The sequence below is a fragment of the Drosophila subobscura genome, chromosome U (assembly GCF_008121235.1).
Source record: "Drosophila subobscura isolate 14011-0131.10 chromosome U, UCBerk_Dsub_1.0, whole genome shotgun sequence".
Classification (NCBI taxonomy): Eukaryota; Metazoa; Arthropoda; class Insecta; order Diptera; family Drosophilidae; genus Drosophila; species Drosophila subobscura.
The window spans coordinates 2,266,531-2,291,505 of NC_048534.1; the positions used below are offsets into that span (position 1 = coordinate 2,266,531).

The 24,975-nt window shown below is 38.5% G+C and overlaps 1 protein-coding gene across 1 annotated transcript in view; it reads right to left on the reverse strand.

Moving 5' to 3' along the window:
- The window catches only part of LOC117900703 (chaoptin), a 72,658-nt gene that overhangs the window by 47,079 nt on the left and 604 nt on the right, over positions 1-24,975 (reverse strand). The gene's annotated exons all lie outside the window — the stretch shown is intronic.

The following is a 24,975-nucleotide window of genomic DNA, read 5'->3' on the forward strand; positions in this document are numbered from 1 at the left end:
AACGCACAGAAGGAAACGTTTCCGACCCCATAAAGTATATATATTCTTGATCAGCATCAATAGTCGAGTCGATAGATCCATGTCTGTCTGTCCGTCTTGCTTGTCGGCTAGCTCTGAGAGACTATAAGAGCTAGAGCCACCAAATTTTGGCTCCAGACTGCTGTATTCTCACACTGAAACCAGTGTATTTAAAAAATTAGCCCCGCCCTCTTCCGCCCCCTCAAAAGGGCGAAAACCACCCAAACCTACAATTTTGAAGATACAAGAAAACGCCATTCCGTAGGGAATGACCATATCTATCAGATGACCAAATTGGAGTCCGATTGGATCATTATTATGGCCACAATGAAGAAATTAATTTGCAGAGGCCAAACCCACCCCGTCCCGCAGCTTTTGTTGTTTTTTACACATTCTCTCTTTCACACTCTGCTTCGCGCAGTTTGTGGCTTCTGCCCCTGACACGTCTCTGCCCCTGTCTCTGCCGCGACTCAGCCTTGACTCTGCAGTGTGTGTCTCTAGTGGAGGGTGGCGAGCTAAAGGAGCGTGTTGGCGTGAGTATTGTTGTTGGTGTAGATGACAGATGAAGAAAAAATTTGACAAATAACCGCTAAGTTGTAGTACTGAGTGCCGGGTATAAATGTTGTGACGCGTAGGAAGCGTCTCACACGTCCCTTCTCGTTTTATTTTGATGTTGTTGTGTTGGTTTTTGAGATTTTTATTCGTATGTTTTTCTGTTTATTTTGGCTGTTTGATAGGCGAAGGATTTAAGCCTTTAAGCAAATAATTTCAGTTGCTGTCCATAACGCAAAGGGATTAACTTCGATTTTGACGGATGATTTGTATCTGTGTCTAACTGCCCCTCTCAGTGCGTGGATGCAAGACAGCCTTCCAAAATCTGTGTGTTAATTATGCAAAAACAAAAAGCCTTCAGAACAAAAAGCCCAATGACTGTTTCTGGCAGATTTTGGCCAGATTCTGGAAAAGCCTGTGAAACAGTGAGAGAAAGTCTCTCTCTATGTTTTATTCTGCGGAAACTAAAAGGCCAGCGGAAAACATAAATCTGACAAAAGTAAAAATCCACAAAAACCAGCAAAATTTTAACGACGCATTTTTCTGGTACAGCCTCACAGCTGAAAGGAAAACTCTAAGAGGCCTGTGCCTGGGCCTTAAATGGTGGGAACCCTCTTGGCCTGCCATTTGAGAGGTGGGTAGGTAAAATATGCAGCTTTTTTAAGTAGATTTAGTTGCACTCACAGCTGCCGTCTGTTTAATGTACATATGTACATATGTATACCAAGTACTCGCACTCGCATACTCGTATTTATGCGTAAAAAAGGTTTTAAATTTTACCCAGGATTTCTACCAACTTTTGGGGGCTATGGAAAAGTTTGCTGCCAGAGATTCTTGCTTAAATCTTTAAAATACTTTATATATTTTTGGACAGCTTAAATTGAATTAAAATAAACGATTGTAGCCGAGTAACAATATTTGTATGGTAGATTAAAGAAAATATAAGAATGTAATGATTTTTACTTGAAACGCTTTTTGTTTTTGGTTGAAATAAATCTCGCCTAGAATATTTTCAATATTTTATTGGATTCAAAATATATGTATGTTAGGATAACCGTATTTGATCCAGTATTTTATTCCTACTAGTCTTTACTTTTATGTTCTAATTAAAAACCGTACTCATTTGATTGAGTCACAATCTCCTACTGTCAGGCCAATTTACATTAAACTTTGGCCGATTATAATCGTTGAAACTTCATCACAGGGTATCCGCATTGATCTAATGTTTTTCCTCTCACATACGGCCAACATCCAAACTCAAATTTGCAGCAGTCCCCCGCAACCAATGCTACATATGTATGTATGCATGTACATACATTTATTGTATTAATTTTACGCAGCCAGAATGGCGACACTTTGCTAACTGAAAGGCTTTAAGGCATTATAATGACAGAACCATAGAGAGAGAGAGACAGAGAGAGAGGGTCTAGCAAGTTGAGTCCTGTGAGAAATTTATGAATTTGTGTCATGATTTGGGCTAATCACGTTGCTGGTATTACCTAAACATTAGTGGTTGAAATAAATCTCGTAGGTACGCGTCACAATTTTGATACCTTTTATATACTTCTGTATAATGTACATATGTATGTGTGTATGTAACCTAAGTCGTCGATGTGTACGCGAAGACACATCGTCATTAACCTATCTGACATAAGCGATGACTTTTCATGAACTTTTTCAAATGCACTTGTATCAGTGTGAGCATACAGCCATCTGGATGCAACTTTTGGTGACTTTAGCTTTTATAGTCTCTGAGATCCAGGCGCTCAACAATACGGACGGACGGACGGACAGACGGACAGTCAGACACGGCTATATAAACTCGGCTATCACATAAATACTCTTTTGTGCACCAGTACTATAGAGTACTATTTAATCTTCGAGTACTGGGTATAAAAAAACAATGGGGAAAAAGTTACGTTATTATGCCCGGTACTCGAAGAGTAAATAGGGTATATTGTATTTGTTCGAATAACGGTTGTATGTAACGCACAGAAGGAAACGTTTCCGACCCCATAAAGTATATATATTCTTGATCAGCATCAATAGCCGAGTTTATATAGCCGTGTCTGACTGTCTGTCCGTCCGTCTTGTTTATCGGCTGGTTCTCAGAGACTATAAGAGCTAGAGCCACCAAATTTTGGCTCCAGCTGTATGCTCACACTGAAACCAGTGTATTTCAAAAAATTTCGTACGGAATGACCATATCTATCAGATCTCCAAATTGGGAACCGATTGGATCATTATTATGGCCACAATGAATTAATTTGCAGTGGCTAAACCCACCCTGTCCCGCAGCATTTGTTGTTTTTTCATTCTCTCATTCACACTCTGCTTCGCGCAGTGAGCGGCCTGTGCCTCTGACACGGTCTGCCTCTGCCGTGCTTTGCCGCGTCTCTGCCCTGACTCTGCAGTGTGTGGCTCTAGGGGTGGGTGGCGAGCTAGAGGAGCGTGTTGGCGTGAGTAGTGTTTTTGATGTACATAGATGACAGATGAAGAAAAAATGTAAAATTTGACAAATAACCGCCAAGGTGCAGATGTAGTACTGAGTGCCGGGAATAAAAGTTGTGACGCGTAACAAGCGTCTCACACGTCCCTCCTCGTTTAAATATCTTAATGCTTTCAATTTACGAGGTCCAAGGCATGTATACCATTATGTTATATACTCAGATACATTTTTTAGACGGGGTAGTGTAGGGGGGAAGAATATTCAAATTCGGTCAGATGTGTAATTAAATTGGAACTTGTGGACACGCGCACAACGGGCCAAAATGTTGAGGATTTTAACTCTTAAATCTTTGCCATTGCCACATTGCCATCGTCGCCTGATTATGTCAGCCACTTGACCGCCATTAAAGACCAGGGACCCCGCCTTCCCTGCAATGAACGAAAATGGGTCAAGGTATACAGTTTTGAGTGTCGAAAGAAACTAAATTTTTACACGGAAAGGTTTATGGAAATGTGCCTGGGGTGTTGATCATAACTTAAGAGAGAACGAATTCCCTATAGATGAGCGACCTGCCTGCCCATCGTTCATTGCTGTTGTGCCACTTTAATGATGAAATGTGTGTCAATGACTCCCCAAGGAATGATGCGTGGTGGGGGTGTAGGGGGTGAGGAGACAGTCGACCGATGATATGCGTGCCTCGTTATAAACCTAATGAAAGTACATATTAAAGTTTCAAGATGTGAATGTACGACGAGGAGAGTGTGACAGGTGGCAGGCTGATGAGCGAGGGTCCTGCGGGCATACGGTGGTGTTTGTTTTTCCTATTAGTGGTCGGCAAATTTCCTTATATTGGGGTAGTTTGTTGTGGTGCGCATTCTAGGGAGAATACTGTATTGGATGAGGTGCTTTTAGCTGTCTATTAGACATTTGTTCTTCAGTTTAGAGGCACATAAGTATGAGGAATGATTCTCAGATCTAAGAAGAAAAGTAGAGAACAAGAGAACTAGAGTTTTTTGTATATTTTTCCGCTTAATGAAGCATTTTTAATACTCGCATCGAAATTAAGTGCACACAAAATATTGATAACTTCTATTTAAAGAACGAAAGGTGTGATACACGCACTTATTATGTTGTGATTACCGAAAAGCCAAAGCACAGAAAAACATGCTCAATGGTCAGAATCGAAATGCCATTACTCTTGTGGTGCAAGTGCAGCTTATAAGTTGTGCCTAAAAGTTATTGACCATGCAGTTAATTAAGTAGCTCTGTCCAGCCCTGCCCTGCCCCACCACAAATAATACTCACACTAGTGTTGCTTTTAATTCCATTTGCCGCTTTTGCTATTGCTTCTGCTCCGTGGCACGCTGCACTATGGTCCCAATGACCACTTTTCTTGTCCTCAATTAAAACCTCGCGAACGAATCAAGATTCTTTTATTTAGTCTTTTGATATTTGTTAAGAATAGGAGAAGGAAGGTTTTTTGGAAAAATGGGCGTGGCAGCTCTTTTTTTTAAGGATAAATCAGTTTTTAATTTTTTTTCTCAAAATGTTAGAAGCAAAAAAAGAATGGGAATATGTTTAGCAGATCAAGATTCTATAAAAAAAGTCGTAGCACGAATTAAAACCACTTAAAAATCTAAGATAATCGCATTTTTTCTCAAACAGAGCATGCTCTTCAGAAGTTTCCATTATAAAACAATATTACACTGGCTGCACTCTAGCCCTCCAATATACATAGCTAGTGACTAATACTGTGGCTTAAATGCAATGCAAAATGGTACCCTACTTCACAATTTTCTTCTTCATTGTGTTCCAAACGGCAAAAAACATTGAAAACTTTCATTTGAGGTTATGATCTATAAATGCAAATTGTAAGAGTTGTGGTCAAATGTGGCATTTATGACTATAGATATTTAAACAATCATTTATTGGTCTACGACACACAATAGGTTTTGAGGTGGGACTAGGTGGCACTCTATTAAAAAAACTTTCTCAAAAATTAGTTTTCACTACGAACCTATGCAAATTGAAGGCCTCACTTTGACATACAATTACGAAGACATCGTTAACTACTAGATACCGTTCACATTACAAAACACGTAGTAAAAAGCCTACTGAATAAAATGCATCCAAAAAATTTGATCAGTTAATCGTATTTTTCAATTTATGAGATATTTAAAACAGCAATAAAATTGGTACTTTTTCACTGCACATGCTGTGCAATAATGACCGCTAGGTTTCACAGCAGATTTTGCGAAGGTGCCGCCATCTATAAAAATTTCTGGTACGCAGCTTTGATGGTCAATCTTTTTCTAATACAGAGCGCCAAAAACCGCGTCTTGGTTTTAACTTTTAAAAATTAGCTTTTGGCCACCAAAAGTGGTCTGTGGGACCATAGCGCGCTGTGGTACGTTTGAGAGGCGCTTTTCTCATTATGCGTAAATGGCTTCGACGGCGAACGTGGCGTATAATTAATGACGTGAATTCTAGCTGAATAGCGGTAGAGCAGGTTAAAGTCCAAGAGCAGCTGCAAAAGACAGACATAGCACAAAAGGAAGAGAAAGAGAGAGGAAAACTCGAACTCAGCCAAACATTCACTGAATAAGTCATAAGGTTTTGGCTTTTCCCCAAAGGGAGTAGGAGAAGAAAACAGTGAGAGAAGCAGAGGTGAAGCTGGAGCTGGGACAGTCAACATCCGTAGGACACAAATACGCCATATCATTCGCATTTCGTGTATTGACTGACAGTTAGCATGGCTTGGCAAAAAACAAAAAGTTTGCAACGACTTTTGCAATTGTCCTCCGTGCATACCAAAGAACCCCAAGCAACTGTCATACGCATGTAGAGAGCACAGGGGTGGTACTGTCCTATAGTACTGGTACTGTAGCACATGCACATATATGTACATACATATATATGGCAACAACTTATAAGGGCAATACGTGCAGGGCATTTGCTCGGGTTAGGTTAGACTTCCTGTCGAGGACAACTATGCGTGGTCCACGCGTGTGCATACCAATGGCCCCGGCCTCGGTCGCCAGAACAAGGACAGCCAATCGACAACCAATCCAAGAAAAAAATTTTTAACTCCGCAAGCAAGACCCATCTTCGGGTCTTTTCAAAAGTTCAAATACTCTTGAAGTGCTTTTGCATGTGTAGAAAGGGTAAAAATAAATGTAGATACTCCTTTTTAGCATTGAATGACAGATTTGTAATTTATTTGGTACGAATTTATATTTGTCAAGATTATGAAGATATTTGTTTCATTGGTGTGTCTTACGAAAAAAATAAAATTAAGGTTGATTACAAAACCTTTCACAGTCCTTCCTGTTGTGGGCAAAATCCTGCTTTATCATATAGTACCCTATAGACAGTGTATTCAAAAAAACCGAAAAATGTACATTACAGCTGCAACTTGTGCCAGAGGTGGTCTCTGACTTCAACTTCAAGCTCTGGAAGTTGCTGGCACTACATTGGCATATCTACGCCCTGAGTACCTTCCTCTCTCTTTGGCCATATGTTACACAATTTGATAATAAATCACAAATAATAATAATACACACAGAAAAGCGAGAATTCGAGAAGAAAACGAAAGGTTGTCAGCTCAAAACGAGCTAAAAACGAGAAGGAACGTGTGAGACGCTTCTTACGCGTCACAACATTTTACCCGGTACTCTGTCAGTATATCTGGACCTTATTGTTTTTCTTTTCGAATTTTACATTCCACATTTGTTCTACATATGTCATCTACATCTACATCACTTCTCACGCCAACACTCTCTGTTAGCTCGGCCCACTTCCCTAGAGCCGCACACCACACGACGCAGAGTGTGGATGAGAGAGTGTGCAAAAAAAAAAAAGCTGAGGGTGGGTTTAGCCACTGCAAATTAATTTCTTCATTCTGGCTATAATAATGATCCAATCTGATTCCAATCGGTGATCTGATAGATATTTGTCTTCCCTACGGAATGACGTTTTTAGTTTTCTCGAATTGTGGCTGTGGGAGATTTTCGCCCATTGTGGGTGCGGAAGGGGGCGCGGATCATTTTTTAAATACACCTGTAACAGTGTGAGTAGTCAGTGCGATATTACAGCAGTCTGGATGCAAAATGTTGTGGGTCTAGAGTCGAGTCTAGATCTTATAGTCCCTGAGTACTAGCCGATAACCAAGACGGACAGGCGGACATTAATTCGGCTATTGATGCTTTTCAATAATACGTACTTTAGGAGGTATGTAACGTTTCATTCTGTGCGTTACAATTGTACATACTTTTGAGCAAAAAAAACAATATCCCCTATTTACTCCTCAAGTACCGGGTAGACAAATCAAATTCGGTTTGCTGTTTTCATTTTTTGTTCAGACGCATCTTTCCCGTTTCGTTTTTATTTCATTTTTATACCCGGTACTCGAAAAGTAAATAAGGTACATTGTATTTGTGCACAAAGTGAATGTATGTAACGCACAGAAGGAAACGTCTCCGACCCCATAAAGTATATATATTCTTGATCAGCATCAATAGCCGAGTCGATTGAGCCATGTCTGTCTGTCCGTCCGTCTGTCCGTCTGTCCGTCCGTCTTGTTGAGCGCCTGGATCTCAGAGACCATAAAAGCTAGAGACACCAAATTTTGCATCCATACTTCTGTGTGCTCACACTGTTACAAGTGTATTTCAAAAATGAGCCACGCCCCCTTCCGCCTCCGCAAAAGGGCGAAAACCTCCCAAATCTACAATTTTGAAGATAGCAGAAAACCAAAAACGCCATTCCGTAGGGAATGACCATATCTACCAGATCAATAAATTGGGATCCGATTGGATCATTATTATAGCCACAATGAAAAAATTAATTTCAGTGGCCAAACCCACCCCGTCCCGCAGCTTATAGCAAAACACTGGCCGTCTTCCGCTGGCTCTGCCTCTGCCGCTGGCTCTGACTCTGCCGTGAGTCTGCAGTGTGTGGGTCTAGGGAAGGGGGGCGAGCTAAAGGAGCGTGTTGGTGTGAGAAGTGTTGTAGATGTAGATGACAGATGAAGAAAAAATTTAAAATTTGACAAATAACCGCTAATGTACAGATGTAGTACTGAGTGCCGGGTATAAAAGTTGTGACGCGTAAGAAGCGTCTCACACGTCCCTTCTCGTTATTTTTGGTGTTTTTGCAGCACAACATTTTTTTTGCAGTTACGTTTTTAGGGGGTGCAAGGGAGGTTGGTAGGATAATAGAACAGGATAAAGACTGCACGAAAGTCAACGATTTCCATAAGTTGGGCTTGGCATTGGTGGGGGGACTGGAGCGTGGCATTGCGAGCTGGAGACCGATGCCGGGGCGTTATCGCATTGATTAAAAGCCAGAAAATGAATTTCGATTATGGACGAAGGACAAGGACATGAACAGCGACACGACGCAGCCGCAAAAGTCGAACAATTTTGGGACTCTGGATACAATGAATATACGCATCTCATAGAGCTTCCAAAACTCCAACTTTCCAGAAAATCGCGATTTAGCGTCACACAACGATGAAGAAATATCCAAAGATTATGTAAAAACGAGAGTTTTCTTTTACAATGTTCTTGATTGAGACATTGAAAATGTGCTTGTGAGTTTGAAATGAAACGCGAAGGGACGTGTGACAACTTGTATACCCGGTAGTCAGTAGGACTCTACCTTAGTGGTTTTTTTCGAATTTTACATTTGACATTTTAAATTTGTTCTACACCTGTCACCTACATCTACATATACATCACTTCTTACGCTAACACGCTCTTTTAGTTCGCCCCCCTAGCCCCAAGAGCCGCAAACTACACGAAGCAGAGTGAGCGAGATTGTGCAAAAATAAAAAATTTTGGTCGTGGTGAGTTTAGACACTGCAAATTAATGTCTTCATTATGGCTATAATGGTGATCTGATAGATATAATTATTCCCTACGTAATGGCATTTTTAGTTGTCTTTTATCTTCAAAATTGTGGGTGTGGGAGATGTTCGCTCTTTGAGGTGGCGGAAGGGGGCGAGGCGATATTTTGAAATACACTTGTGACACTGTGAGCATACAGCCGTCTGGATGCAAAATATGTTGGCTCTAGTTTTTATAGTCTCTGAGATCCAGACGCTCAAAAAGACGGACGAACAGACGGAGGGACAGACATGGCTAAATCGACTTCGCTATTGATACTGCTCAAGAATATGTGTATATACTTTTTGGGGTCGGAAACGCTTCCTTCGGTAGTTACATTTTTTCCCCACAAATACAACATATCTTATTTACTCTTCGAGTACCGTGTATAAAAATCTTGGAAACATTTGGGAATACATTTTTGTTATTTTATGTCAAAAAGGTTTTTAATACCTTTTTATAACCGGTACTCGAAGAGTAAATAGGGTATATTGTATTTGTGCGAATAACGGTTGTATGTAACGCACAGAAGGAAACGTTTCCGACCCCATAAAGTATATATATTCTTGATCAGCATCAATAGCCGAGTCGATTGAGCCATGTCAGTCTGTCCGTCCGTCTGTCCGTCAGTCCGTCCGTCTTGTTGAGCGCCTGGATCTCAGAGACTATAAAAGCTAAAGCCACCAAATTTCGCATCCAGACATATGTATGCTCACACTGTTTTTTAAAAATGAGCCCCGCCCCGCAAAAGGGCGAAAACCTCCCAAACCTATAATTTGGAAGATAAAAGAAAACTAAAAACGCCATTCCGTAGGGAATAATTATATCTATCAGATCACCGAATTGGGATACGATTGGATCATTATTATAGCCACAATGAAGAAATTAATTTGCAGTGGCCAAACCCACCCCGTCCCGCAGCTTATATTTGCTTTTTTACACATTCTCTCATTCACACTCTGCTTCGCGCAGTTTGTGGCCTCTGCCGCGTCTCTGCCCTGACTCAGCAGTGTGTTGCTCTAGGGGAGGGTGTCGAGCTAAAGGAGCGTGTTGGCGTGAGTAATGTTGTTGATGTAGATGACAGACGAAGCAAAAATGTAAAATTTGACAAATAACCGCTAAGTTGCAGATGTAGTACTGAGTGCCGGGTATAAAAGTTGTGACGCGTAAGAAGCGTCTCACACGTCCCTTCTCGTTAAAAATATTTCTTTTTTATTTTTTTCTAAAATTAAATTTATTATGTGTAAAAAATATATGTTGGTAATTTTATGCACAGCAAATTGGCAAATAGCCCCTAAATCAAAGTTAAACTTAGACTATTTATTGTAATTATGGCCTCGCAAAGACATAATTTTGGAATTGTGTCTTTCAAATGCAGATTACTTCTTGAAGATATCTGAAGATTAAAATGAAACAATTTAGGTTGAATTCTTACTACTCAGCCTGATCAGAGAGGTTTTAATTATGTTTGTTAAATTTTGAACAGATTAAATGGTCCTTATGTCTTGCGTAATCTCTAGTCGTTAAACAATTTATAACGATAAATTGTCTTTGTATTGCAAAACGAGACCTCTTGGCAGGAATATTAAAGGATATTCTAAGATAAAAGTAAGAGATTTTGTGAACCGTTTTTCGATTAATTTGAAAAATTTGAAAAACTTGAACCAATTCGAAAGAAAATCGCGCAAACGCTATTATGTTCGAAATTTCTACAACTCAAAGAAAAGTAGCTGCTTGAAGTACACAAGGAATTCAATGTAAAAATACGATCATCTTCTTTTTTTAAATTTTTAAAAATTCAGGTGCTCCTTTTTAATATAATATTGCTTAACATATTTTCATATTTTTTTTGTATACAATTAATAATTTAATATAATATTGCTTAACATATTTCCATATTTTTTTTTTATACAATTTTACAATTATGCAGAATAAAATAAAAATGCGATTTTACACTGAACAATAGGCATCCCATTTTTCCAACATACCTTCCTCTCTCTAAAAAAAAAAACTCAACAAAAAGTCGTAAAATTCCCCATAGTGCTGTCCTCAGTTGCCTCAAGGTATGCTATGACTTCTTAGTTCTGGTTGGGGACTCCCCCACAGAGTAAAGCTGATGAGGTTCATTGGAGGTAGCAAATGTGATTTTGTGAATTTCACACAGAAATGTAATCAGAGAGAAGGTTCTTTAAATTGTGATGGTAAAAATCGATAAATATGTGGTTACGGGTTACAAGAAAGATAAATTTGAACATAGAAAAATATACAGCAGCAAACAGCAACAGCATAAGCAATGTCTTTTAGATTTACTTAATACATTTATTTTTATACCGAAGAGTATATAGGGTATATTGTATTTGTGGCTAAAATTGGATGTATGTAACGCACAGAAGGAAACGTTTCCGACCCCACAAAGTATATATATTCTTGACATTTCTGTCTGACCGTCCGTCCGTCCGTCTGTACGTCCGTCCGTCCGTCTGTACGTCCGTCCGTCCGTCTTGTTGAGCGCCTGGATCTCAGATACTATAAAAGTCCACCCAATTTTGCATTTAGATGGCTGTATGCTCATACTGTTTCCAGTGTATTTCAAAATCTCGACGATTATTTACACATATGTAACGTAGTACGTTACATAGTACGTTTAATTCATTGATCTACCATCCGATTGAGGTGGCGCACCGGTGGGCATGGCCGCTTCCATGGGAGCCTCAATCACATTAGCGTGTTAAACTACTTAACATGGTGAAAGGGAAACACCACAATCAGAACTGCTGTACGCAATGGCACAGGATGAGAATAAGGATGTGAATGTGAATTGCGGGTTGCAGGGGAATACCTAAATAGGCGGGCGCGCCACATTACAACAGATTGAATTAATCAGCTTCATTATTTTCCCTGAATTTTAGGGGGACTTAATGCATTTACAGGGCAGGTTTCAATTAGGAGAAGGAGCAGAGCGAGGATAAGCACCAGCACCAAGACTATGATTCCTTTGTACATAATCGCATTGAATTGAATGGCAAGGAATGTTTAATGTAAAAAAAGTACAGCTTGAATATAGGAATTTATGTGGCTACGTGCGGTGCATTTGCCAGTCCTCCTCCTCCCAAGAAAAGAGATTGAGATGTCAATGAGTCCTCTTTACCTTTCTTTCTTGTCGATTGGGAGAGAGTGTGATTCATGGTATGTAGTGTAGTGGCATTTGTGGTAGGCATATTTAATGCCATCGCTGTGGACATTATTGAAATTGGTTCATGATAACAAAAGGCACAACCAACACACAAACACCGAACCAGCAATCAAACAAACAAACAATCAATATGTTTATGTTTAAACAAAAATACTTTAGAAGCACACACAGGCAATAACAAAGGTTGCTATGAATATATTTGGTTTGTATTATTATAAAAAATTTGGTTTTGGTTTAATCAAAAAGTTACGTTTTCGTATTTATGAAAACAATCCCCAGAAATTACAGTTTAAATTGTGATGATGACACAATCAATGTTCCAAAAGTGTGCCCCACACCGAACGACACAATATAGAGTAAGAGAGGGAGAGGCAGAGAGTGTATCCTGTAGATACTTCACACAATATGGTACACAGACAGAGAGATATATTATGTTGAACCAAATACCCATGGCACCACACGACCGTCCACTTTTATCCCATCCACACGAATATTGTATTATTTTCAATAAGCAGACGACAAAATCTTTGAAATATATACAAGCGTTTATCTGATCAAGAAAGGGTGGTGTGGTGGTGGTGGGCAAGGGGGGTGGGGGCGGTTGGGTGAACCCTCACCCATCCCTTGCATCTACAGAAAATTGTCAATGCCTTCAAAATATTGAGTATTGGTGTGATGGGAATGGATACACACAAAAGGGATGACAGAGCGAGGTAGCAGCCAAGCATAAAACATTTTGTGGAGAAGAAATATTGTATGGTCATGTCATTGTATTGGTTATTGCAGCTTTGTGTGTGTTCATGGTGATATGGGATTAAACTATTTTCGATGTGTGTGTGTGTTTGGAGTCTGCTATGGCATGTACTGCAGTAGAATTTCTATTATATTGCCAAACTCTTCTCAGGCGGAGATGATGCCAAAATGGTGATATCAATGCAATGACAGTAAAACCGCAAAAACCAAGAATATGGGATGGTGGAAGAAAGAGAATCCATTTAAAAAATGTCACACAGCAAAAGATGCAAATGAGAAACGGTTCTGGGTGGAATAATTACTATATTCAAAAGTTTTACCCTCTCACTCTTTCAGTCAGTCTGTCAATCGCACCGCTCTCTTTTTCTCTCTTTTTTAGTCAGTCAATTACTCCTCCTGCCTTCGATTGCAGCCATTGCAGTAAAATTTTTAGTTGAAACAGCAGCAGAGCCCACAAACTGAATAAAAAAGATGTGTAGGAGGAACCGAAGAACCCTAACCATATCTATGTTCTCCCTCTCTCTCTCTACAATACCTTTCCATCTTTTGAGGACCTTCCCTTTCTCCACTGTTTTTGGAGCAACGTCTGTTGCTGTCACATAATCCCCCTTTTCAATAAGATTTAAATTTGCATTTGACACATATTGGACGACGACAACTAGTTCCAGAACCAGCAAAAAGAATATACGAATGGTAATAGGAAGGGGTATGGTAAACGAGCGCGAGGTCGAGAATCCAAAACCATCGAAAACCAAACCAGACGACGATGTCAACAGCAACTCGCAAACAGCGAATAGGAGAATCCATATGCATATTTCCTTACAAATACCTAGATATCCTCTGTATGTGTGTGCAGAAAATAAACACATCTTGGCAATGATAACACTACTCAACAAAATCGAACTTTCTTTTCCTCAAGAAACCAAACCGGCTTTATCTGATAGATATCGGGCATTACAAATTTTTAATGAGCTATGGTTTTTTCTATGGCAGAACTTTTTTTCTTAAATCTGTTTGTAAAAACCTTGGTTTATCTTAAAAGCTGATTGTTGCAGCTAAAAAGTAGTCCCAAACACTTTGTGGTTTTAGCTCACTGTCTGGGATATATTAAGCTTTGAAATGCAACCATTTTGATTTTTGTGCGGTATTTTTTACGACATGTTGACTTTAAAAACTCGGGAAAAGTCTAAATAATATGTACAAATTATATATTCTGTTCTTTATTCTTGAATGAACAGGTGCATTATTTGGGCGTCATTTAAGGTATTTGCTCAAATTGCTTTTTTAGGTTTGGTTAACCAATTTTATCTGAGGCGTCTCTTCATAGATTTTGATGAGCAATACCTTAAACGAAGCCGAATGAATGCACATATGTACATATACAGAAAAAAATAAATAACCCAGGATATAGTTTTATTCAACTTTTCCTGAGTTTTTAAGTCGACATTTTGTTAAAAATATTTCACAAAAGGCACATTTGTGCATTTAAAAGCTTAATATTTCCCAGACGGTAAGCTAAAACCACAAAGTGTTTGGGACTACTTTTTAGCTGCATCTATCAGCTTTACAGATAAATAACCTGATTTTACAGCCAGATCTAAGATATTTAAGTTATGTGAAAAAACAAACCGACACCTCTAAAAAAACCTCTAAAAATTCTTCAAAAAAAGTTCTGCCATAGAAAAGAAATTGTCATTAGACGATTTGTAAGCCCCATATCTTTTATAAAAAGTGGGTTTGGTTCCTTGAGGAAAAATCGTGTCGGGTAGTCTAATTGACATATCGAAAATTACATGCCCTATAAATGTTAAAATCTCACAAGAATGGATGATGTAGCATGTTCATAACAAAGACGATTTATGGCAACTCGACACTTGCCATTGAAAAGGATCTTCTATTCAAAGTCGTCTGCCAGGAGTGGGCTGTAACATTTATTTATTCAAAGAATTAGTAATAATAATGATAAGTATTCTTTCTGTACCATTTTCTATAAGAATTTCCAACGGAAACCCAAGAATCAATAACAATTCCACACATTTTTCCTCGTTAACTTAACCAACGTTTTAATATTACTCATGCAAAATTTATTTTATTTCAGAGAGGTAAACTTTGAGCAGATCTTTAGTATTATCTTTCCCGTAGTTCCGCGACGTGATTGCAAAACCACTTCTTTTACATATTAGCATAGGCTCCACAACACAACATGTATTTAATTTCGTCGCATGCATAGCGGAAAAGCGGAAAAAAGAATGCAATGACAATGGCAAGGAGGCGTGGAATCAGATGTGTGAGGCTTCCGCCACCTATGGGGGACAGGTGACAGCTGCGGGACAGATAAACGAAGGGGGGACTGGGGCTAAAATAGTGAAAAAGGGGCCATACAATGAAGGAAAGTGCGCGTCATTAGCATAGCTAAGGGAATTGTTGTAGTTGGTTTCAATCGGTTTGGATTTGTTCAGTTGGGGGCTTCCCTTCGGTTTGGTTTGGCTTGGGTTCTGTTGTGTTTTTGGTATAACTGGGGATGGGGGGCATGGTCGTTGCGACCAACATAGCTGCCATGTTATGTGATTTGATTTGGTTTCGCATACTCTTTGCTACACACCCTCTATCCCTTTGTGAACATGTACGAACGAACGAATGTAGATATGTATGTGCATACATATAAGGAAGCTTGGTTGTGGGGGGCCGAATGGGGGTAAGTACGTTTTGGTTTGGAAACCTCATTAGTTTGAAATTCCAATATGTCAGATTGTGGCTATTGCCCCATGCGGCAAATACCAGTACCAATAAAAATGCCAGTGTGCAAAAATCAATTCAAAACGAAACGATAGATCAATGATAACTGGCTTATTAATTGTGAAGATTATATCTGAATAGTCTAAAATGCTACCCCAAACTTGTTTCCGTCTTATTCCGAATAGTTTTGTTTCGCCTTTGACAATGATTACGATAGAGAATTGGGTTTACGCATTATGTTAAGCAGAAGTTTCGATAGAAGATTGTTTTGAAAATGTTCTTTATAGAGTTAAAGAACTAAATCCGCATTAGGATCTTTTAGAATCTTTCCAGTTCAATCACTTCCATATTGTCAGAGTTGAACAACTCTAGTTATTTCACTCTTTTATACCAGTCATCCGTCCCTTTTCAAATCCAGGTTCCCTTTTCATATTTCATCATTCATCATATGCACGAGAATGACAAAACGTCGTATTGTGTCATCTTCCACTTATTCTCTATCTAATTGTATCTTGTATAGCATTTCAATTCACATTTGCCCCCCATTTTCTGTACTGTCAATATGCTTTCAGTTTCCTTGAGGACCCAGACAGACAGATATACAGTAAGATAGATAGACGGACAGACACTCACTCCGTCCCTTCCACATATCGTACGTATGTATGTACATATGTACATATGCTCATCCATTTTCTGTACTTCGTTCAACATTGTGTCGAGCCAGCAACAGACACAACTCTCACTCTTTTCGTCTGCTCTCTCCGTATGTGTGGATCGTGTTTTCCTTTAGCTCGCTTCATTAAAAAGTAAGCCCTTTTCAATTGACCTTCCTGCATCCCTTAGCGCACCGATTCCCGACTCTGCTCTATTCCCGTCTTCTTTCCGACAACCAATTGACAAAGAAAGCAACGACAGCGTTTTGTTTCGTATCGTTCCTTTATCTGCCTCTAGTTCACTTTTTCCTCCCAACACCCTTTTTTCTGGTGGTGGTATCCTTCTTAAATTGTTTTGGCCTGTTCATATTTTTGGCCATCCTACTTTTTTTTTGGTTTTGCGAAGTGCGTGCGCGTGTGTACCTTTCAATTTGCTCACTGGCGTGTCTGCCCAGTTAGAGAAACATCATCGGGGAATACTTTTCCAGCTATTTGCGCGGCGAATACTCGCAAGTTTTTTGTGTTGGGGCAAGTGAAAGCGAAGGAAAGCCAACGAGCCATCGAAGCGCAGCAAACAAAATTGTCAAAAAGGGTTGGTTGGAATTTCTTGCCTATGGGCTAGAACCTGCTTGTGTCCTATCTCCTCTTATCATCTACATTTTCTCTCCAGATATCTGTCGGGCAATTTACATTTACGATCCGAAAGCAAAAGCATCAGCCCTAACCGATGGTACCCGTAAAAATATGTTGAACAACAAACTATTTTGCATTTTTATTTTATTTTTATACCCGGTACTCGAAGAGTAAAAAGGGTATATTGTATTTGTGGTCGGAGGAATGTGCGTAACGCACAGAAGGAAACGTTTCCGACCCTATAAAGGATATACATATACTCTTTATCAGCATCAATAGCAGAGTCGATATGGCCATGACTGTCTGTCTCTCCGTCCGCCTGTCCGTCAGTCCGTCCGTCTGTCCGTCCGTCTGTCCGTCCGTCTGTCCGTCCGTCCTGATGAACACCTAGTACTCAAAGACCATAAGCGCTAGAGCAGCCAAGTTTTTCAACCAGACTTCTGTATACTCACACTATTACAAGCGTATTTCAAAGCTCGCCCCGCCCCCTTTCCTGCTCCACAAACGGCGAAAATCTCCCACATCCACAATTTTGAAGATAAGAGAAGTAAGAGTTCCGTAGAGAATGGCCATACATATCAGATCTCCGAATGAAGTTCGTCTCAAACTATTATTATAGCCAGAAGGAAGAAAATAATTCCACTTTTCTTCATGCAGTGTGCGTCTCTGGGGGAGGGTGGCGAGCAAAATGGGCATGTTGGTGTAAGGGATGTAGATGACAGATGTAGAAAAAATGTACAAATTTAAAATTCTGAAAAAAGAACAATAAGGTACAGTTATACTGTCTGAGTACCGGTTATAAAAACTGTGACGCGTACGAAGCGTCTATCAAACGTTCCTACTCGTTTTCTTTCACCCAAACTGGCCATTAGGCCAATATTTGGTTGATTGGAGGTGGACAGAAAAAAAGGGAGAAAAGTGGGGATTGGTTTGATGTTTGAATGCCTTAAATGACAAGAATTTTTTCTCTGGTCTCTGGCCTCTGTTTCTTTTTCGCGTTTTGGGCTATACGCCTATCATATAGTACCAACTGGCCCCCACCCACTTTTTACACAGCCAAGTCAATTTAAATTGATGTCAAAACACACGACTTAGTTGAGGTTTATTTATGTCGGTCTGCCCTCGCACACACACACACACAGAGACTCCTCCCTTGCATAGAGGAATTCAATAAAGAAAAACCCGAAAGCGGGGCTTTTTCCACTCCTTTATTTTATTTGCATTTCCGAGTCACGTAAACGGATCTTTGGCACTATCTCTGGATAATATTCGATTCGTTTTTGTCGAGCCTTCCTCGCATTATTTGTTGTAAATTCCATTGAAATTGGTTTATGTCGGGGCAACGCCTCATAATAAAGATTAAATTTCCGTCACAAACATATTTTGGTGTTTGAATTAAAGTGGAACATGAAAATCTCTGCTCAACCGATTAGACCCGGAGGAGCGTGGCGTGTGGTGGTGTGATACCCATCAAACGTATGATTAGCAGCAATCAGTGAATTGGCTGGACATTTAATTAACAATCAATCAGTTGCTATGACATAAAACTGAATGCTTCAATAAACAGTGGAAAAGCAAAGAGGTTTTAGGGTTTGCAGAGTTACCCTAAACCCTACCCACCCAGTGTGGGTGGATGTGGGTGTGGAAAAGGTGTGGCACGGAGTACCGCTAAAATTTGTAATGGACATCAATCATTTTGTTGCGTTATATGAGCCACAGTTTTCCTGATAATTAGGAAACCCCAATAAAATGATAGATTAACTCTGACTTTAGTCCAAGGCTAATCGTAGGTTAAGTCCAGGTAATTAAGGCAACAAATTGATTAGGAAATTTTCAGGGATTTTCATGTTTACCTTTAAGTTTACGTTCGGTCAGGGGTTACCCTGGGATTGTCGTGATCATTAATGGGTTTACATCCAAGTGAAAATTATGTGGAATTATGTAGAAGTTACACACATAAATTGTATAATTGTGGGTTTGAATCATGTATAACAATAATCTTAATTTATTTATTATTTGTATGCTTTAATTTCTATATTTCATTTTTTTACTAGTTAAAAACAAAGATATGTACTTATGAACCAGGTGATAATTATTTAGAAGTTAGACATACAATATTTCTACTGTTGAGGTCTTGCATTTTGTAGAACAATTATCTTCGTTTATTTATTATTTGTATGTCAAAATTTCTATATTTCCTTTTTTACCAATTAAAAACTTTAAATAACAAACGTTTCTTAAGAGTTTGACAAAATTTATAAAATATTTATTTGTAATGTTAAAAGTAGTCTCGAGAAGCTGATTTTTGTATTATATTAAAAATACTACTAGTGTAAACCATTAGAATACATTTTTGTTTTTTACTATAATAAAAGCATAAACATTTTCAACACTTAAAAAAATCGAACTACTTTTTTCCGCATCGATCCAAACCGACGTTTTCAGATATACCGAGTGCTTTATTTTTTACAGAAATATTTTTTTCTATGGCAGATCTTTTTTATAACGGTTTTTTCTTACATAGCTTCAGTATCTTTAAACTGAACTTGGCCATATTAGGTCGAAATTTGGTTAAAAATATTGCACAAAAAATCAACATTTTTGAATTTCAAAGTTTAATATTAGTAAAGCGGCAAGCTAAGACCACAAAGTGTTGGGGTATAGACTATAGATGCATTTATCAGTTCTGCCATAGAAAAAAACCAAATTATCATCAAACCATTTCTAAGCCCCTTATCTTTCAGAAAAGGTTATTCCGGATCGAAGGATCGAAGAAATATGATTTAATAGGCTCATAATAATTTATGTTTCAAAGAAAACTAATACCCAAAGACAAAACTAATGCAGCCTGTAGGCTGCAAAGGAATCGAAAAACATGAAATATTTCCTTCTAGAAAGTTTATAATTAACCACCAGATATAGCCTACAGGCTGCAAAGGAAACGAAAAACATGAAATATTTCCTTCTAGAAAGTTTATAATTAACCACCAGATGATAGAGCGGGCAAACAGGACATGCTGTTTATGGAGTCCCGGGCTTTTAGAGACATTCTGATGATAGAGTCGGACTCCCAGGGACCCAGGTCAAGGTATATAAACTCGGACAGGACACCTAAATGGACCCTGTTTATGATTACTTTCACGCCTGTCTGCTAATTAACCTCTGAATACCGTGGAAGCCACACTTCTTTCAAAGGAAAACATTTTCGAGGTCCGCTCGCTCTCATTATACCCGGTACTCGTAAATAGAGTAAATATGGTATATTGTTTATGTAGTCGAAAAATGTTACAGACGGAAGAAACCGTTTCCGACCATATGAAGTATTTATATTCTTGATCAGCTTCAATAGCTGAGTCGATATAGCCATGTCTGTCTGTCCGTCCATCTGTCCGTCTGTCTGTCTGTCCGTCTCATTCGACGCCTGTTTCTCAGAGACTATAAGAGTCACCAAATTTTTTGTGAAGACTCATGGAATATCACACTGAATCAAGTTTGTCTCAAAATTTTACTCTTCCGCCCCACAAAGGGCCCACCCCGTCCAGCAGCTTATGCTTGCTTGTAGTTTCTCATTCTTTCTCGCTAGCACACTCTGCTTCGTGCAGTGTACGGCTCTAGAGGAGGGGGTCGAGCTAACAGAGCGTGTTGGCGTGAGAAGTGATGTAGATGTGGATGACATATGTAGAAAAAAAATAATTTGTAAAAGATAAAATTAAAAAAAAAAAACAACTAAGGTACAGATGTACTACTGAGTACTGGGTATAAGAGTTGTGACGCGTAAGAACCGTCTCACACGTCCCTTCTCGTTTTTCATATTTTTTATTAGTCCAAACATACAACTTTTTGTTGTTTGTCAATCCGTGACGAGGGCTGGGACATGGAGATGGAATTGGGGGGTAATTTCCCTCCAGTAGCATAAATAGATCAATAAAATAAAACGTAGAAGCAAAACCACGGTCGGCAGCACCACAAAACTACCAAATGGAATGTAATCAGAAGACCAAAAAGAAGAAGAAGAACTCCTCAAGAAGTGGCACCCACTAATACCCCAAAACCCGAATTCCACTCCGAGATTCTGCCTGGGGGACGTCGAGAACGACGACAACACTCTCCACGCCATTAACTGTTGACCGTCCCGTCCCGTCTATATGTAGCTACAAATAACGTCTAAATAGGCATTTTTTTGTCAAAGGGGATATTATCTGTCACTGATTTACGTGACGAGGGCAAAAAAAAAGCCACACCACATGAACAAAAAAAAGAGGAGGAACGTGTGAGACGCTTCGTACGCATAACAACTTTTTTACACGGTACTTAGCATATACATACATATATAGTTCACTAGGAGCAAGCCCATACAAAACCGCGCTTCGCTCGTTTGTCAACCCCTCATTTTTTTTTAATATACCAATTACACTACATCACATTTTTCCTCAAGGAACCAAACCCACTTTATTTAAAAGACATAGAACTTAGAAATGGTCTGACGAAAAGTTTTTTTTCCAAGCCAGAACTTTTTTTTGAAGAATTTTTAAAATCTCGTATTTTTTCTAAATCTTTTTTCAGAGGTAGCGGTTTGTTTTTTCACATAACTTAAGTATCTTTGATCTGGTTGTAAAGAACTTGGTTTATCTGAAAAGCAGATTGATGCAGCTGAAAAGTATTTCAAAACACTTTGTAGTTTTAGCGTACCGTCTGGGAAATATTAAACTTTAAAATAAATACTTTATTAAATTTTTTTGTGCGGAATTTTTACGAAATTGTTACTTTGAAAACTTAGGAAAAGTCGAAAAAAATTGTTTATTTTGTCCTCTATTTTTTATGTACCGGTGTATTCATTCGCCGTCATTTAAGGTATTGCTTTATAAAATTTATGTAGAAACGCCTGAGCTTTAATTGGGTAACCCACCCCAAAAAAATAAAAAAAACCAAAAAAAAAGTATGACTTGGATGGTATTTGGTTCCTTGTGGAAAAAAGTTGTTATATTTTGATAATGATTTTTTCAGAGGTTGTGTTTTGTTTTATCCCATAACTTAAGTATCTTAGATCTGGTTGCAAGACACATTGCCATTCTGAAAAGCTTATTGAAATTCAAAATTCAAAAATATTCTAAACCATTCTATTCTAACGGTTTTTTTTTAGAGGTGGCTCTTTTTTTACATAACCCAAGTATCTTAAATCTGTTTGGAATGAATTTAGCCATTCCATGAAGCTGCTGAATGCATTTATAAAGTTATGCATCTATAAAGTAAAAATATTATGCTTTGAAAGGCAAAAATGTTGTATTTTGTGCGGTAGTTTTTAGGACTTAAAAACTCAGAAAAATTAAATAAATAAGTAAAAATGTGAGAATCATCAAAAACTATTGTCTAAAATAAAATAATGATAACATCAAAATATGAAAATAGATTTTGTGTTTCATAATCAAGTATATTATCTTCATGTTATTTTATAATCTAATTTGAATGTTTTCATACTGATATCAATGTCATTCCGTCTTTTTAATAAAAAATTGAAAGCGTTTATATTCAATTGGCACTTCGGTTCATTTTTAGTAACAAAAAATATTCTCTCATTAACTATATATTTAAAATGGTTGCTTCAATAGTATTATTCATTAGTTTTCTAATAACCAAAATCGTGCCATTAAATAGCCCGGGCTGGTTCAACTTTCGAATTAAAATAAACGAATTCAATTTACTAATGTCACATAAATCGTAAAAAACACAGACAAATATTAGATGATTTCGAGACAAAACACACTGACAGGAATTCTAACAAATAGTAAATAGTTGTCACATAATCAAATAATTAAAGCAAAACCATACTTGAACCAAAAAACATACACATACACAACATAACATACACCATTTTGCAGATCTACCTGAAAAACAATTTCATTGTTTCATTGTTTTTATACCCGGTACTCGAAGAGTAAATAGTGTATATTGTATTTGTGCGGAAAAAATCTCAGAAACTATAAAAGCGAGAGCCACCAAGTTTTGCGTCCAGATGGCTATATGCTCTCACTGTTACAAGTGTATTTCCAAATTTCGCCCCGCCCCCTTCCAGACAGACGGACGGACAGACAGACATGGCTATATCGACTCAAGTATTGATGCTGATCAAGACTATATGCTTTATAGGGTCGGAAACGTTTCCTACTGTGCAAAAATTCAGTATACCCTTTTAGTAGTCGAGTAACGGGATTAAAAATATGGTAGTGGTTGAGAAGGGGTTTTCCAAAGAAAACCCCCAAAAAACAAACAATTACAAAACAAGTTTCATCAAACTATTTGGGCGTTGGGGCTCTGGTTGGTTCTGTACGGACGGATTGAGTGGAATGGGTGGATAGGATAGGTGTGGGGGTAGGTTAAGGCTGGTTTTTGGTGGAACATTTTGCTGTTCCTGTTTCGCTGCTCTGTCACTAAGGTTCGTCATTGTCATTGTCGTCGTCGTCGTTTTGCGGGCAGTCCGTAAAAGCCATAAAAAGAAATATAACAAGCAACAGCAGGAAAAAATAGAGAAGCCCAAAAAAAAGTGGGCCGTGAAGAAGCAGGGCCACAAAAAAAAACTCGGTTAGCTTGGGTACGAGTACTCATACTCATACTCGTATTCGTATACGTTCTCCTTCCCCACCCTGATTCCACTCATTGTTGCTTCTGTTTGTTTCTTTACACCTATGCTATGGGTGTGTGTTTTTTGCTCTTTATGAATGATGCGCCGTGTTATTGTCCGTCTTGGTTATTGTTGTCCCAAGAACCTGAATGTATGACACATATGCAGTGCCACAAGTCGTGTTCACTGTAGAGTAGACCACCGCCCAAAACACACTCATCCCATTTGTGCTACTTTTTCCTGAAAGTACCTTAAAGACCCTGCAAGAATATTGTGTACAAGAGAGCATGGATGATTGAATGCTAGACTGTGCCGTTTTCAGGGTATAGGGGCATAGTTAAATCAATGATGATGAATTTTTGACTCCAATCGATAAGCACAAAGTATGGAGAATCGTGGAAACAACCCCAGGACATTGCGAAATAATCTTTTAAAGTTGTTCCGAAGTGTTGTTAACACTTCTTAAGCCCATTTTAAAACAGACTTGCAAAGCTCGACTTTTGATGCTGATCAATAATATATTTACTTTATGGGGTCGGAAACGTTTCCTTCTGTGCGTTACATATGTACATATGTACATCCACTTTGTGCACAAATACAATATACACTATTTACTCTTCGAGTACCGGGTATAAAAACACGACATTGAAAAAAAAACCATAATTTGGGTTTGGTTGGTTTGGTTTGGTTCCTTGAAGATTTTTTCGAGTAGTGTTATTTAAGGGTTTCAATTCCACACCTAAAATTATTTTACATTGAAAACTTTTGATTCAATTTTATTCCTCAACGCATTCATGGCGAATACTTCCTCATAACTATCACAATTAACGCTCGTACATCGTGGTTTTCCATTTTTATTCAAACAAACCGAAATGGAATCTGTGTGATTTCCGAAAACTACGACAAATAAAGAAGGAATGTTCTAAATACCACTCAAATGCTATTTAGCACACTCTGCAAAATATTTCCGGTTAGACAGAGACAAATGTGCAGCAAAGGGATTGATGGGTATTGACAGTGATTTTCTGAAAAGATTGAACAATGTTTGGAATCATTCTATAAATGATTATAACAGCACACAAAAATGTATGTATGTAAATGTCATGTGTGAACTCCATAAAAGATTCAACGAAGGCATTTGCTTACCTATAATTTCGAAAATATTATGCGGAAAAAAATATGTAGCCAATGCTAATGGTGGTAGAACGAACCCTTGCCAATCGAAAATTTCCCTCAATTTTGAATAACTCAATTCCCATGAAGAGGTAAGGGACATTCCCTCATCAAGTCGTGCTCTGGTAAATGCCTACAGACAATACACCGCTGGACTGGCTACCGATAGCGCTCCGAAACTCAATGGACATTACCGCAAAACAGCAGGAGGTTGGACATCGAGCCCGTAGACAGTCAGCCCATCACCATTGCTGATTGACGCTGATGTGTTTGCCACCAGATGAACATTTAATTCATTCTTCTGTGTATGT